The sequence below is a fragment of the Protopterus annectens genome, chromosome 3.part1 (assembly GCF_019279795.1).
Source record: "Protopterus annectens isolate FY-2018-M chromosome 3.part1, PAN1.0, whole genome shotgun sequence".
NCBI classification, from domain to species: domain Eukaryota; kingdom Metazoa; phylum Chordata; order Ceratodontiformes; family Protopteridae; genus Protopterus; species Protopterus annectens.
In genome coordinates this window covers 452,981,920-452,995,703 of record NC_056732.1, presented here as the reverse complement: position 1 = coordinate 452,995,703, position 13,784 = coordinate 452,981,920, and the positions used below count along the sequence as shown (strand labels likewise).

Genomic DNA, 13,784 nt, shown 5'->3' with positions numbered 1-13,784 from the left:
GCAAATTACAGGCTGTAATAAATACATCCTCCAATGCTGGAAGAGCAAGAGGAAATTACAGTTGTGTCAGTCAAACTTACAATAACAGTAGATGTACAAATGATCACTGCTGCAGTAACCTTAGGTATATGGGTTATATAACAGCCGTCCAGCTTCCAAAACTTCAGGGCACCTTCCATGCGTCCAAGCTGTCAAGCGGTTCAAGCTGAGCTGACTGAAAGACCTGTTTGGGTGCAAATTCCTTCAGAGCTTTCTTGTCAGGAGAGAGAGGGAGGCTGAGACCTGAAAGGATAATGCTAGGAACAACAAAACATAAATGGTCATGCCCTGACATAAAAAAAACAGCAAAAAAACAAGGAGGATGTATGGAGGGACAGGCTACTCCAGCAATGATCATTCAAACATCTAGTGTTATGGTAGGTTCAACTTACACAAAAGTAGTACGTTCTTCATACTGATAACTGCTGTAGTAGTCTAAGCAATATGGGTAGATTACCATAGCTGATTATATTTGGGAGGTGGAAGGAGAAAGGTCCAGGACCCCCTTGGAGAATGGTCCAAGCAAAGCTTCATCTAGACCTAGAGAAAGAATCAAGCTTACAGCACTGTGTAAACTTATGTACAGAGGACCAAGTAGCAGGTTCTAGAATACTTTGAGAATCCAACCTTTTCCAAAAAGCCAAAGATGAAGCTAAGGCCCTGCCTGGACTAGACTTGTTATGGTGGGTATAAAAAGAAGTTATATACTTACCATAATGTTCCATGCGAGTTGTTCATATCGCCTTCATTCTTACTGATGGGTTCGGAGCCGATCCCTCGGCTTTGAGTCGGCCTACAACAAAGCTTGAGGATTTCAAGTAGTTCCAGGCCAAGTCCCTATCCCATGATGCACCTACAGTTACCTCAGATCTTGTTTGCTGTGTATAATAGTACCATATCTTATTATATAACTGCATAAGAGAAAGTATAGAAAGGTAGAATGACCAGGAAGGATCTAGCATCTCGGTCTTCTGAAAACCCAGGGGGGGGTTAGGAGGGAGGGACTAAGAATGAAGGCGAGATGAATAAATCACATGGAATGTTATAGTAAGTACATAACTTCTTTATGTGAAGTTGTTCTATATCGCCGTTCATTCTTACTGATCGGTAGTGTCCCAAGCACCATCTAGCTCAGGTTGCTCACGGGAGTATATTTCTCAGGACTGTGGATCAAAAGGAGGCCCTGTCAACTTTGTAATGAGTGATAAGGGTATGAGGTTTCGACCAAGTGGCTACTGCACAAATGTTATCAATAGGAAGTCTGGCAGAAAAAGCAGATGATGTAGAAACTGCTCTGGTTGAGCAAGCTTTAATTTTATGCTGTAAGGGCATATTGGCAGCTGAATAAGCAAAAGTGATACAATCAGGCAACCATTTACACAGAGTTGTTTTAGCCACTGGCATACCTTTTTCCTGGAGTCTGAATAGGAAACAAAAAGCTGATCTGATTTCCTGAAATCTTTTGTTCTATCCAAATAATATCTGAGCTGTCTGTGAACATCAAGTTTGTGCAACATATATTCTAGATTGTTGGAGTGATTGGGGAAGAAAACTGGCAAATCAATAATTTGGTTATGATTAGTTTCAGTGCAAACCTTGGGCAAAAAAGAGGTGTTTGAAGTGAGACTATTGTCAGCAAGGAAAATCAAATAAGGAGGCTTAATGGACAAGGCTTGAAGCTCTGACACTCTGCGGGCAGAAGTAATAGCCACTAAAACGATAGTTTTCCATGACAAAAATCTAAGGTCACATGAAGCTGGTTCAAATGGAGGAAGAATTATGCGGGAAAGCATGATTCCATGGGGAATAGGGAACTTTCACAGGTGGTCTAATATGATAGGTCCCTTTGAGAAAGGCTTTGGATAATTTGTGTGACATAATATTCAACCCTTCAAATCCATGACGAAAGTTAGAAATGGCAGCAAGATGAACATGGACTGTTGCTGCTGCAGCTCCTTTACTGAAGATCATGGTCAAGAATTCTAGTATAGAGGCCATAGGGGCTTGGTAAGGATCAATATTGTTTTTAGCGGCCCATATAGAAAATTATTTCCATTTGCTGAGGTATAGCTTCCTCGTAGAGGATTTATGAGAGGATAAGAGAATTTGCTTAGTCTCATTAGAAAGGTTATGCAACCTGGCTATGATGGGAATTGGAACAGCCAAGCTGTCAGCTTCAGGGACTGCAGAGAGGGATGAAGTTCCTCCGACGAGTGCGTCAGAAGGTCCGGAACTGGGTCCTGAATCCAGAGGTCCTCCAAAAGATGAAGTCAAAGGAGGGGGAACCAAATCTGATGAGGCCAATGAGGAACTATTAGAATGATGGTCCTTCCCAGGGCTTTTGCTTTCTGTAATACCTTGGGTACCAATGGGATTGGTGGAAATGCATACAAGAAACCTGGGGGCCAATCGTGAACGAGTGCATCCCTTGGGGCTTCTCCCGGAGGGGGAATCAGAGCAAAGAAGCTTCCGCATTTCGTGCTCATGTGACTGGCAAAAAGGTCACAGCAAGGCTGGCCCCACCTGCGGAATATCCTGTCTATCTCTGTCTTGAGGGACCACTCATGGGGCAACAAAATTGCTCTGCTTAGCTTGTTTGCCATCACACTGAATTTCCCCAGGATGTGTGTTGCTAACAGAAAGTGCTGGGTGAATATAGCCCACTGCCATACTCTTAGGGCCTTGCGACAAAGGGGGTATGACCTGGTTATTCCTTGTTTGTTCAATTACCAGACCACTGACATGTTGTCCATCTGAATTGCAATCATACCCAGAGGAAGAGAGTCCTGGAAGTACTGCAACGCCAAAGTACTGCTTTCATCTCTAAGACGTTGATATGCAGATGTGTCTCTTGATCAGTCCAAGTGCCTTGGGCTGTTGTTTCCTGAAAATGTCCCCCACCCTATCAGGAAAGCATCCATGGTCACGCCGCTGGTGAGGGTAAAACAAATGAATGTCCTACCATAACATGAAGTGAGGTCAACCATCACTGAAGATCCTTTTTGCAGGAGTTTGAGATCATTATCAGGTGAGACATGGGGAGCTCTTGGTAAGACCACTGAGTGAACAACAGCCAATGCAGTATCCACATGTGCATACAACCTAGTGGTGCAGCCAGAATTGCAGCTGCCATCATACCTAACAATTTTAGAACTTTTGATGCTGGAGCCTTGTTTTTGGCTATTAGAATGCGGACCTGCTAATGGAGTAGTAAGACTGTTTCTACTGGAAGTCTTAGCATGGTGGTGGTGGTGTCCAGTTCTGCTCTGATAGAGACAATATGCTGCGATGGCGACAAGGCAGATTTTTCTGAGTTTATTGTAATGCCCAGCTGGCTGCAGAGTGACAAAGTGGATTCCCTGGCCTGAATGAGTTGATGCCTGGTGGTGGCAGTGAGGAGCCAATCTTCTAGGTACGGAAACACCTGGAATCCTAAACATCTCAGGTGAGCCATGACCACTGCCATGCATTTGGTGAACACTCTGGGAGCTGCAGTGAGACCAAAGGGCAGGGCTCGAAACTGGTAATGATTGGCTCCCAGACGGAAATGCAGATGATCCCTGGATAGCCTGGCCATTTTTATGTGGTAGTACCCATCCTGGAGATCTATCGAGCACATCTAATTGTCTTTCCCTAAGTAAGGAAGTATCGACTGAAGCGTAACCACCCGAAACTTCTCTTTCTTTACAGATTTGTTTAGTCTGCTGAGGTCCAATATACGTCTTCAGTCCCCTGTCTTTTTTGGAACTAAAAAGAATCTTCAGTAAGTTCCGGATCCTGTCTGGTCTGCTGGGACTGGTTGGATGACTTTCTTAGCAACGTCTGGACCTCTACTTGTTGCTTGTTCCCTGTAACTGGGTGGAACGTCTCGGATTTTTCTTGTCGGTGGAGGGGGTGTGGCGAATGGGATGAAGTATCCTCTGGAAATGATACTTTGTACCCAGTTGTCATTTGTTATTTTGAGCCAGGTGTTTGGGTACAACGATAAGCGACCCCCGACTGCCTCCAGAGTAGGACAGTCAGGTCTCCTTTCAGGAGTGCTGGTAGGGCTTCCCAAAGAAATGATCTCTGTCGCCCTGGTTTTGTGGACCCCCTCGGCCGTGAGGGTGGCATCTTCCACTATTGCCCCCTTTTCTGCCCCTGGAGGGAGGTTCACCACATGTGTCCTGAAAGGCTCCTTGGGCTTTTCAGAACCACATTTTCCCTCCCTTTGACCCTTGGGGTAGGTTCTGGTAGGGGTGGAAAAATGGACTCAGACGGCAGACCGAGTCTTTCCCTCCTGCTCACACCTAGTCAAAGTTTCCTTAACTTTGGGCCCGAAAAGGGATGCGTCATCAAAAGGGGTATTCACAAAGAATGACTTCAAGGGCTCCACGAAGGAACACCAGCACATCCAGGAGCGTCTCCTAAGAGCAACTCCTGTACCCACTGCCCTGCTCATTCCATCAGCTGCATATGCAATGAGGCACATGGAAGAATTAACAATGGAGCTGAGGGTAGCTAGCTGGGAGGCAACTTTGCCTGTAGCTCCTGCAGCTACTGTAACCTGAACAGCATCTCCCAGCTCTTTAAGGAGATCTCTTTGTAGTCTCATGAAATGGGTTAAATAGTTAAGTGGAGTTCAAAAGTCACTGAACTAAACATGTGCTTCCCATATCTATCCATGACCTTGGAGTCTCTGTTAGGAGGCTGGATAGACGAGGAAGTTTCAGATATTTCCTTTTTGGTGGCTGCTGCCATCACCATGGCATCAACTGGCACACCTTTGGTCAAGAAGGATTTATCTTGAGGGGCAGATATGAACTTATTAGGCCTCCTAGGGACAGGCTCCATAGTGTCCGGAGACTCCCACACCCTTCGTGAGACCAGCTGCATAAGCTCATCAAAGGGGGGAGACACCCAAGAGGAGGAGGGCTGACACCCAAAAGCCTTCAGGAGAACCGACTTGTCTTCAGTAGGGTTTGTGGACTGCCAGTCACCCCTCTGTAAGGATTTCAGGTATCTCTTCAAATGAGATATCCTCAGAGGAGGGCCCTTCTGATTCATCCAAGTCAGTATCAGATGTTAGGGGCTCCTGAGGGAAGTCTAAAGGTTTCCTCTTACAAACTCTCTTCCTGGGAACCTCATCAGTGGGAGCTTCTGGTGAGGTCTCAGAAGAGCATGGGCCACCCAATGGGGATTCCTGAGGCTCGGTCTCTGCGCTTTGCCAGGATCTGTGAAGGAGAAGCAGACGCAGGGAATGAAGAAGCCGGACCTGAGGTGGAGGGAGTCTCAGGAGACATAACTCTCCTCATGGCTTTGAGGGCACCCCTGCTCCGATGTGAAGGGACCAATGGATCCGAGGAAACCATCGATACCCCCGGCACTGGGACAGTGGGCTTCGAGCCCGAGGTAGGAGCCGAGCTCATCTGAGCCGAAGCCCCAAGAGGCAGAGTCGGAACCGACAAGTCGGTTCGACTATCCTCAACAGACCCGATCAGAGAGTGTTGGCTCCTAGAGTTCTCGATCGGCGCCGAGGACGTTAGAGTGAACGGAGCTGAAGACACTGGAGTAGGTGTCAGGTCCAAAGGCTCCATAATCAGCAAGTCCGACTCCTCTGGCTCTGAAGGACTGGTAAGGCTCGGAGGAGGAAGAGTTATAGCTGGCATAAGGGTCTTTGGCTCCGAAGCCGCCTGGGTCAGAGCCGATAATTTTGTAAAGGCCGATGCCTGTAAAAGCTTCTGCACCACACAATCCATATCCAAATCTGAAAGGCTAACAGAAGACTGAGATGAATGGATCGATGGTAATGACTGAAGTAGAGGACATTTTGGAATTTCGGATACTGGTTCCAAAACTGGGGACCGGCTTCGAAAAGACAGTCGGCTCCGAGACCTGTGGAGTCAATGTCACAGACTTTTTTGAATCCATAGAAGTCTTGGAAGACTTTGAGGACTTACTAGATCCAGCCTGGTCACTCAAAGCCTCCTGGAAAGAAGGTTTCAACAAACCCCTGTCAATAAGTTTCCTCTTTCTCTCTTGGAGGACCTGAGAAGAAAAGGAATGGCATATGGAACATGTTTCTTGCAAGTGCAAAGCACCTAAGCATTAGACGCAATTGACATGGCTGTCAGTGACAGACATCTTCTGCCCACATTTAGGGCATTTACCTTGACTTAGGGTGTTTGTCCTTGTCATCAGCCATGACATAAAAAGGACACACCCAACAACAACAAATATGTATTAGCCTTCTAATAAAAAACAGGCTAAATATAAACACATACAAGCCCTTTAAACCAAGACTAACTACAATGAAATATGAATAAGCCTTCTAATAAAAAACAGGCTAAATATAAGCACACAAGCCCTCAAACAAGGCTAACAAACAGACACACTAATTATCTAAGCAGATAATATTAATTAGTGATAAATCACTAAGCTATACACTAGTACGTTAACTCTTAACAGCTATAAAATTGTGAAAAAGGCCACTAACTAATCACACAATACTATGTCTAAGAAAAGAGGGTGTTAAAAGATCACTAATTAAACAACTTTAAGTCAGAAAATTTAAATAGGCCTATGAAAAAACGTGGCCAAATATATAGCTATGAAAAAGGCACACAAGGGAAAGAAACTGCAGATAAAGCTATAAGAGCTTAACCTAATATCTAACCATTTTAACAATAAAATCTCAACAATTTTTAGAAATGGAATAATAGTAAGTTTTTTTTACTGGCCCGAGCTAGCAAGAATCTCCGATCTGCTGCAGCGGCAAACTAGATCTGGGGTAACTCTAGGTGCATCATGGGTAGGGACTTGGCCTCGAGCTACATGAAGTCCTCGAGCTTTGTAGTAGGCCGAAATGGAGCTGAGGGATCGGCTCCGAACCCATCAGTAAGAATGAACGGCGCGATAGAACAACTTCACATCAAAAGTTAATAGCCTTAGACAACCATTTGGAAATAGTCTGGTTTGACATAGGCTTTCCCTTCTTACCTTCGGAAGAAATTAACAATTGATGCGAAGATCTGAAAGATTTAGTTCTGTCAAGATAGTACGCAAATTGTCTGTGGACATCCAATGTATGGAGTATCCTTTCTCCCTCATTTTTAGGTTCAGGAAAGAAAACGGGGAATGAATACTTTGGGTTAAAGTAAACTGAAATACCACTTTATGCATAAAAGAGGGATTAGTTCTCAAAGAAACCCTGTCCTTGTGGAAAATGATAGCGTTCACTTACCATATGAGTTTGCAAGTCAGACCTCTTGCACAGGTCAGAGAAATCAGTAAAACTATATTCCTTGTTAAGGGCCTCAAGTCAGCCAGATTACCTGGTTCAAATGGAGCAAGTGTTAACTTCTCTAGCAGAAAATTAAGATCCCAAGGAGGGGCCACTGGTTTTCTAGGAGGCCTCTTATGCAAAACCCCTTTCAAGAACATTTTAACACAAGACTGTATTGAAAGAGGGTGATCCATGGGCAAACATGCTGAAATGACCGATAAATGAACCTTGTTAGAGGAATAAGTAAGGCCATAGGACAGTAACTTATACAAACATTGTAAAGCCGGAGAGCAACCTGCCCTGAATGGGTGCTGGTTAGGCTGTTAGCACCAACTAGAAAACCTTTTCTATTTGCCAATCTCTGATTTCCAGTAGCAGGCTTTCTTACCTCCTTTAGCACCTGCTACACATCCTCAGAAAACAGGTGCCTAAAAGGAATTAAGACACTATCATCCAGGCAGTTAACTGAAGATGATTAATGTCTAGGTGTATCAAACACCCCTGGTCTTATGTGAGTAGAATCAGTCTGTGAGGAAGCTTGTGGCAGTTGCCCCTGGCCATTTCCAAAAGAAGGAAGGGCCATGGCTATCTGGGCCAGAGGGGAGTTACCACAATAATCTTGGGGGATTCTTTCTGAAACATTAGATGCACCCTGGATATTAGTGGAAAGGCATTCAGGTACATTCATGTCTGAAGAAAAGAAAAGCCACCGGTCTTCCAAGCCTTCTTGCATAGAGTTCTGGAACAGAATTTTGCCAGTTGACTGTTCAGAGAGGAGGTACAGAGGTCTGCTTGAGGAATTCCTCACAGATGGATCAAATCTTGGAAGAACTCTGATCTAATTTCCATTCATGAGTGTCTGCCCCAGACATACTCAGCTTGTCTGCCACACAATTTTCTTCTAACAGAATGCAGGATGCCTGTAGAGTGAGATTGTGCTGTGAAGAAATAGTCTAAGCTAATATAGCTAGTCTGCAAAAGGGGGGTGATCTGTTCCCCTTGCTTGTTAATGTACAACAAGACTGCAGTATTGCCTCTAACCACTTCAAGAGGTCCCAGGGACCAAAGATGGTTCACAGAGTCGAGTGCCTTGATCAGGGCAAGCAACTCCTTGATATTTATGTGCTTGCATATGTCCTTGGTGTCCATGTCCCTGTATGTTTACCCCTCCTGAAACTGCTCCCCAAGCAAAGTCAGAAGTGGCTGTGGTGACTGACTGCGTTGGAGCAGTGAGGGAGAAGGGGAGATCTAGATTTAAGGATATCTGTTGTTTCTATGAAAAGATTTCTCTTCTGACAAACCCCAGTACTGGGACCTGAAAAGATAAGGGACATTGATGTTGGGACCAAAGAGATTTCAGATTCCATTGCATCTTTCTCATGTGGAGTCTTGCCATGGGTGTCATGAGAATCGGATGCCATGAGACCGAAAATCCTGAGATATTCCCTCTCAGTGACCAATGACTGACTGGAAAATCTTAGAAATGGATGTAAATAAGGATCTATTTTTCCTGTGGAAAAAAAGTCTCTTTGAATTCAAGTGCCTAGTTGACATCCCATTAACACAATCCCTGTGTGAGGGAGTCAAGAAAGACTTTTGAATGTTTTCTTGGAATCCCAGTTTGCGCAAAAGATCTCTCAGAGATTCCTGACACCTTGAAAATAACTCTGCAAAGATAAGCAATTGAAATATGGAACATGTGGATACCCTGTAGCCTGCAATGAGCTATAATCAGAGCTAGATACTTTGTGAACTCTTTTAATGTATTGACTAGTCCAAAGGGTAAGACAGAGAACTGATAATGTGCCCCAGACACCCAAAACCTTAGCATCTGAAGTTTTGATAAAAAAGGGATCCGATGATAAGCATCTTTTGTGTCTAGTGTTACTAGGAAACTTGAAAGAGGAAGGAGTAACAGGTTGTGAACTGATATTTTTAGCTTGGGCACTGTCACAAACAGATTTAGGAAAGAGAGATCCAGAACTGGTCTCCAAGCATTTCTTTCTTTGGAACTAGGAGTATCCTTGAATACAACCCCTTCCCCACATGGGAAGGAGGAACTGGTTCTATTCCTCCTTGGGACAGCATGTGATTAACAACACTGGAAACAAGACGGTCTAAGCTGCAGGATGAAGAGCAAACATCTGGAAAGGAGGAATTTCCTCCCACTGCCATCAGTAACCTTGATGAATGATTTTCAGAACTGATTTGTCTGAAACAATCTGCTGCCAAGGAGAAAAATGAAGATTCAGACTTGGACACTCCTTGGTTTTGCGAGGTTTGAGACTTCTTTTTGGAACCCCTTGATATTTCTTCTTAAATGTCTGTTTATCCTGTTGATCTGAATTTTGTTGCAGCTATTTTTATTTATTTATTTTTGCCAAAGTTGAATGAGGAAAAAGAAAAACTTGAACAATTTGGAAACGGAGGGCTGAAAAATCTTAAATCCCCTGGATCAGCTCGCCCCTGTCATCACACTTTCTGACCACTTGTCCAGCAGAAGGGCCAAACAATAAATCTCTATGCAAGGGAGAATTTAAAATCTCATTTTTTACCTCATCTGGGAGGTTCTGAGAATGCAGCTAAGCAAACTTCCTTAAAACAGTTGCAGTGTCCATAGCCCTGGAAGCAGTATCAACAGTCATACATCCATACCACACAAAAAGAAGTGACCTGTGCAATAGAACAAACTAAAGTTATTTACAGCAGGTTTTTCTTCACAAGAAGAAATTGTAGGCAAAACATTCCTCATAGTTTCACAATTTCTCAGAACAAACTTTAACACGAGTCTGACTATTCAAATTCTGAAAATCAAAGTTGCAGAATTATACACTTTTCCTCCATACCTATCAAATTATGATTGGCATTAACTAAGTGCTTAGAAGCAGTGAAATCAATTACTAAGTGCTTAGAAGCAGTGAAATCAATTAAAGCTAATATCTGGTCTATCAGGTTTGGAAATAGTGTACAACAATTTAAAAGACTGAGGAACTTTATACATCCTATCAACCTTTTTAGGAACAGCCAGCTGATCAGGAAATTGCAGGCAGTAAGACACACCCTCTAAATCAAACAGGACAAGAGGAATGGGTGTAGGTTCTGGAAAATCATTCTCTAACAACTCAATAGTGTTTTCTGGGGGACTGTGAAATCTTAATGTCATCCTACTAAAAACACAGGGACATTTCAGAAATAGTCTCAGAGAAAGAGAAACCCCCATGGGGAGAATCTGAAACTGAGGTCTCCTCTGAGTATGAATCAGAAATCTGAGGACAAAACACTGAATCTGTCCCTGCATCTTCTTGTTCAGATTCAGAATCTTGTATCTTTTCAGGAAAAGAGAAATCCACCTTTCTTTTACCAAAAACTACTTTACAAGAAGGATCAATAGCCTGGACTACAGTAGACTTCCAAGATGGCTGCACATTGATTAACAGCTTAATTATGGCTCTTCCAGTCTGAAAGCAGAAACTTAGCAAAGAAAGCCAGTGGACCTAGACTTCTGGGCAAATTTCAGTAACTGACTAGTACATGTACTGCCTAGATGCCAGGAAAAAAGAAATATAAAGGGCCTGGAGGAAAATCAGCTACAAAAGTTGATGAAAAAACACAGAGTAGGAAAAGTGCTGCAGTTGTTCAGAAAGAAACATTGCAAGCTCCAAACATGACTTCCAGTAACCTAGAGAAAAATATAAAGCAGCTGCCCACAGACATGGTTAAAATAAATGGAAGAACACTGATGGAATATATCAACATAAACAATAAAAAGCCAGAAAATAATGGAAGAAACTTTGAACAAATTTTCAGATAAGGTGACAGAACTGCAAAACTCAACAGGTGAAATGAAGAAAAGGCTGGCTGAATATGAGACTGCACAAGAAGATATGTTTAAAAATAGAATTATAAGACAGAGCATTTAGAGAAAACCTTAGATTTTCTGCTGTACCCGAGAAGCTGGAAGGAACAGACTGTATTAATTTTATGAAAGTACAAATAAGCAACTGGAATGGTATTCCACAACAGGAATAGTTAATTGAAAAGGCACATTGTGTGTACACTCCAAACTTAGCTATGAGAAAACAACCTAGACCTTTAATGGTAAAAATGGAATCTTTCAGCAGAAAGAGTTGATTCTGACAAAACTGAGGCATAGGTTCATAGGTTGGTAGTAGGCTATTGGCCCCTAGGGCCTATACAAGCCTAGCCATAACAATTCCCTGGATATTTCTTCCCACAATATTTACTTCCCTGGACCCCTGTCTAGCAGGGCGACTGACGTGACCCTGGGGTGAATTTCCCATCTCCCATCCAATCGTCAAGGTTCCTTTTGAAGAGGGACAAGGAGGCACTCTGCTTGACATGTATGGGCAGTCTATTCCAGAGTATGGGGAGTCTCTGCGTCAGGAACCTATCCCTCCAGCATGTTTTGTTCATTGTGATGACAAGGTTTAGATCCCTGGAGTGTATGGCACTGGGGGATTGGGATTTCTTTAAGTGGAGCATGTCAAACAGCTCAGGGTTTGACATGGCCTTGTATGTTAAGCATAGATCACCTCTGAATAGACGATATGCCACAGAGTATAGCTGGAGTTTTTTTTTTTAGACGGTCAGCATAGGGCAGCTGCTTTAGGCCTGTGATTCTTTTAGTGAGGTATTTCTGCAGCCTTTCCAGCTGTTGCAGATGTCTTGTGAAGTACATACCAAACAGGGCATTGTACTCTATAATGTGTCTAATGAGGGATGAGTACAGTGGGACAATGACCTCCTTTTTTCTGGATGAAAAGCCCTTAGTGATGAGGTGTGCCACATAGAAGGTTTGCCTGACTGTTGTGGCAGAAAGAAAAAGTGGAAGACATCAGAGTGCTTGTGGAGAATGACTGCTCATTGCACACTAGGCAGAAGAGGAATACATTTATTCCATTATATAGGGAATGCCGGGAAGGCATGAGATTCAAACTGCTGTACCTAGCTATCCTCAAAATATTTTCCCTGGAGGAACAAAAACATTTTTTGAAGTACATGCTAAGAAAGAAATATAAAAGGTTGCCCAACAAAAAGTGAGCTGTGAATCAGAAGGAGATTATGCTTCTTGTTCTTCTGCTAATAAAGACCACAGAGAGACTGTTCCAGTGAAACCTTTCCCAGTGTTTCAACAGAAAATGATAGACGGAAAAAAGCACAGAAGTTGACTAGAAGAATTGAGTGTGCACTGGCACACCGGGTTTGGGAGATGGAGCTGAACAGGAATAGAACAAAAGAATATGGAAAATACTGGATTTTCTTGGACTTTGTCAAACTTGTAGGGAACTCTAAACCATATGCCCTACTTCATGTCATTAATGCTCAGAAAAACACTCAGGAGAGGGGAACAGGATGGAGAGTGTTAACTAAGTAAAACAAATGTTTTTCTTAACAGTATTACTTAAATGGTGCCTGATTTTCTCTGTATGTTCCAAAGTAATGTTCTTTTCAGTTATTTTAAGTGTAATGAGGATACTAATGTAAACAGGTGCTTCTGTTTATTCTTTTTGTTTCTTTCTCCCTTCTCTTCTCTTTCTCCTTGTTTAACTTTAAGAAATGTAGGCACAGCAATGTAACTAAAAGAGGATCTAGTTAAAAGAGCATGACAAAAAAAATAGTGTGCTTTTCTCCTTCTTGCATAGGGGAATGACTACGTTAAGGCATTTAGCTTTATATAGTAACAAATTTTTATAGAAAAGCAAGTAAATGAAAAGGAATATTTAATATTATAAGTTTTTTTTTCAAGTACACAGTCCTGTATCTGGTTCTCATGTCACTAGCAGACAATCTGATAAAGAGAAATGGCTTGGGGAAAATGTTTTCTGAAAGCATTGTTCTCCCAGCTGGGACAGCTATAAAGATAAGGCAAAAACAGACAGCACTTAACAAAATCACAGGTTCTACCACGTATCTTAGCATGAGTAAGCTTTCTTTCTGTTTAGCTCGAATCTGTGTGTGTGGCTGTCAGTTTGGAACTTACATTCCTATTAAGGGGTAAAACTTCAATATTTGAAAATGTACATAGTTTTTTGTGTTTCTATTAGGTTAGGTTTTAGGTGGGTATTGGGGGTAGTTTTAATTGAGGGTTTTCAATTAAACAAAAAGTTCTGCAAGATATGACATAGGCTCAAACGGAGATGACAAGAAACAGTTGTAAAAATAGTAACCTGCCAAACAGTGCATGCATGTAACACAAAAACTGGAACTAGACACTTAACAAAAAAGGTGTTATACATAAAAGGTGGGAATAATAATCCCTCAATAATATGATTCTTTCTATAATGTCTTTAAACATTAATGGTCTCACAGATAAAATCCAAAAAAAGAAAAGAGTAGTGAACTATATTAAAAATGTAGAGTGCAAATAGCTGTGCTACAGGATACATACTAAGAAAGAAATGAACATGTGACTTTGATAAAGAAAGGTGTTCAGGGTGGTTATTCAGTGGAATACCTGGGG

The 13,784-nt window shown here is 42.5% G+C and overlaps 1 protein-coding gene across 8 annotated transcripts in view; it reads right to left on the bottom strand.

The window, feature by feature from the left end:
• The window catches only part of NUB1 (negative regulator of ubiquitin like proteins 1), a gene marked incomplete in the record, with an annotated part of 1,333,835 nt that overhangs the window by 230,990 nt on the left and 1,089,061 nt on the right, over positions 1-13,784 (bottom strand).